Raw genomic sequence first — 3,910 nt, forward strand, 5'->3', positions numbered from 1 at the left:
AAAGATGCAAATAAAAGTAGATTGAAAGCTTATATGATAAGAGATAGACCCGGGGGCCATAGGTTTCACTAGTAGCTTCTCTCAAGATAGCATAAGTATTACAGTGGGTGAACAAATTACTATCAAGCAATTGATAGAAAAGCGAATAATTATGAGATTATCTAGGCATGATCATGTATATAGGCATCACGTCCTTGACAAATAGACCGACTCCTGCCTGCATCTACTACTATTACTCCACACATCGACCGCTATCCAGCATGCATCTAGAGTATTAAATTCATAAAGAACGGAGTAACGCATTAAGAAAGATGACATGATGTAGAGGGATACACTCATGCAATATGATATAAACCCCATCTTTTTAAACTCGATGGCAACAATAAAATACGTGCCTTGCTGCCCCTGCTGTCACTGGGAAAGGACACCACAAGATTGAACCCAAAGCTAAGCACTTCTCCCATTGCAAGAAAGATCAATCTAGTAGGCTAAACCAAACTGATAATTCGAAGAGACTTGCAAAGATAACTTAATCACACATAAAAGAATTCATAGGAGATTCAAATATTTCTCATAGATAAACTTGATCATAAACCCACAATTCATCGGATCTCGACAAACACACCACAAAAAGAGTTACATTGAATAGATCTCCAAGAAGATCAAGGAGAACATGGTATTGAGATTCAAAGAGAGAGAAGAAGCCATCTAGCTAATAACTATGGACTCGAAGGTCTGTGGTAAACTACTCACAACTCATTGGAGAGGCCTTGGAGATGATGTAGAGGCCCTCCATGATCGATTCTCCCTCTAGCGGAGCACCGACGAAGGCCCCAAGATGGGATCTCGCGGATACAGAAGGTTACGGCGGTGGAATTAGGTTTTCGTGGTCGCTTCTGATGTTCTCGGGGTACGTGGGTATATATAGGAGGAAGAAGTAGGTTGGTGGACTCCCGAAGGGCCCACGAGATAGGGGGGCGCGCCCAGTAGGGGGGGCTCCACCCTCGTGGCCGCCTCGGCTGTTGCTTGACTTCCACTCCAAGTCCTCTGGATCATGTTCGTTCCAAAAATCATGCTCCCGAAGGTTTCATTCCGTTTGTACTCCGTTTGATATACCTTTTCTTCGAAACACTGAAATAGGCAAAAAAACAGCAATACGGGCTGGGCCTCCGATTAGTAGGTTAGTCCCAAAAATGATATAAATGTGTAAAGTAAATCCCATAAACATCCAAAACGGGTAATATAATAGCATGGAATAATAAAATATTATAGATACGTTGGAGACGTATCAAGCATCCCCAAGCTTAAATCCTGCTCGTCCTCGAGTGGGTAAATGATAAAAACAGAATTTTTGGTGTGGAATGGTACCCAGCATAATTCTCAATGTAATTTTCTTTATTGTGGCGTGAATGTTCAGATCCAAATGATTCAAAATAAAAGTTCATATTTACATAAGAAATAGTAATACTTCAAGCATACTAATCAAAGCAATCATGTCTTCTCAAAATAACATGGCTAAAGAAAGTTCATCCCTACAAAATCATATAGTTAGGCTATGCTTCATTTTCGTCAGACAAAAAAGCTCCAATCTTATAAGCCCCCGATGACAAGGCAAGCAATTGTTTCGTACTTAAATAATCTCAAACTGTTTCAACTTTCACGCAATACATGAGCGTGAGCCATGGATATAGCACTATGGGTGGAATAGAATATGATGATGGGGATTGTGTGGAGAAGACAAAAAAAGGAGAAAGTCCCACATTGACGAGGATAATCAACGGGATATGGAGATGCCCATCACTTGATGTCAACATGAGGAGTAGGGATTGCCATGCAACGGATGCACTAGAGCTATAAATGTATGAAAGCTCAACAAAAGAAACTAAGTGGGTGTGCATCCAACTTGCTTGCTCACGAAGACCTAGGGCATTTTGAGGAAGCCCATCGTAGGAATATACAAGCCAAGTTCTATAATGAAAAATTCCCACTAGTATATGAAAGTGACAACATATGAGACTCGCTACATGAAGAACATGGTGCTACTTTGAAGCACAAGTGTGGAAAAGGATAGTAACATTGCCCCCTTTTTATTTTATTTTATTTTCTTTTTTTTCTTTGGGCCTTTCCATTTTTTTCTTTTGGCCGTTCCCTTTTTTTTCTTTTTTTTTCTTTGGCCTTTTTTTCTTTTTTTCCTTGGCCTTTCTTTTTCTGTTTCTTGGGGACAATGCTCTAATAATGATGATCATCACACTTTTATTTATTTACAACTCATGAATTACAACCCAAAACTAGAACAAGATATGACTCTATATGAATGCCTCCGGTGGTGTACCGGGATGGGAAATGAACCAAGATTGACGTGTATGGAAAATTATGCATGGTGGCTTTGCCACAAATACGATGTCAACTACATGATCATGCAAGGCAATATGACAATGATGATGTGTGTCATGATGATGAACGGAACGGTGGAAAGTTGCATGGCAATATATCTCAAAATGGCTATGGAAATGTCATAATAGGTAGGTATGGTGGCTGTTTTGAGGAAGATATAAGGAGGTTTATGTGTGATAGAGCGTATCGTATCCCGGGGTTTTGATGCACCGGTGAAGTTTGCACCAATTCTCAAGGTGAGAAAGGGCAATGCACGGTATCGAAGAGGCTAGCAATGATGGAAAGGTGAGAGTGCGTATAATCCATGGACTCAACATTAGTCAAAAAAACAACTCATATACTTATTGCAAAAGTCTACAAGTCATCAAGAACCAAGCACTACGCGCATGCTCCTAGGGGGATAGATTGGTAGGAAAAGACCATCGCTCGTCCCCGACCGCTACTCATAAGGATGCACAATTTAAGAACACCTCATGTTTCAAATTTGTTACACAACTTTCACCATACGTGCATGCTACGGGACTTGCTAACTTCAACGCAAGCATTCTTTAAATTCATAATCGCCCAACTAGCATGAGTCTAATATAACTACCTCCATATCTCAAAACAGTTATCAAGTATCAAATTGATCATAGCATCCAATTCACTTCCTATGATAGTTTTTTATTATCCAACTTGGATGCCCATCATTCTAGGACCAATTTTATAACCATAGCAAATACCATTCTGTTCTAAGAGACTCTCAAAATGATATAAGTGAAGCATGAGAGACTAACAATTCCTACAAAATTAAGCCACCGCCATGCTCTAAAAGATATAAGTGAAGCACTAGAGCAAAAACTGTCTAGCTCAAAAGATATAAGTGAAGCACATGGAGTATTCTAATAAATTCCAATCAAGTGGGTTTCTCCCAAAAGGTGTGTACAGCAAGTATGATTGTGGTAAACAAAAAATCAAAGACTAATATCATACACAATGCTCCAAGCAAAACACATATCATGTGGCGAATAAAAATATAGCTCCAAGTAAAGTTACCGATAAACGAAGAAGATAGAGGGGATGCCTTCCAGGGCATCCCCAAGCTTAGGATTTTGGCTATTACTGAATATCTTGGCGTGCCTTGGGCATCCCCAATCTTAGGCTCTTGCCACTCCTTATTCCATAGTCCATCAAATCTTTACCCAAAACTTGAAAACTTGACAACACAAAACTCAACAGGAAATCTCATAAGCTCTGTTAGTGAAAGAAAGAAAAACCACCACATAAGGTACTGTAACTAACTCATTCTTTATTTATATTGGTGTTAAACCTACTGTATTCCAAGTTCTCTATGGTTCATACCCTTACATACCAGCCATAGATGCATCAAAATAAGCAAACAACACACGAAAAACAGAATCTGTCAAAAACAAAACAGTCTGTAGCAATCTATAACTCTCTAATACTTCTGGAACTCTAAAAATCCTACCAAAATAGGAAGTCCTGGGAAATTTGTCTATTGATCTACAGCAAAATA

Source organism: Triticum aestivum, chromosome 3B (assembly GCF_018294505.1).
Source record: "Triticum aestivum cultivar Chinese Spring chromosome 3B, IWGSC CS RefSeq v2.1, whole genome shotgun sequence".
Classification (NCBI taxonomy): domain Eukaryota; kingdom Viridiplantae; phylum Streptophyta; class Magnoliopsida; order Poales; family Poaceae; genus Triticum; species Triticum aestivum.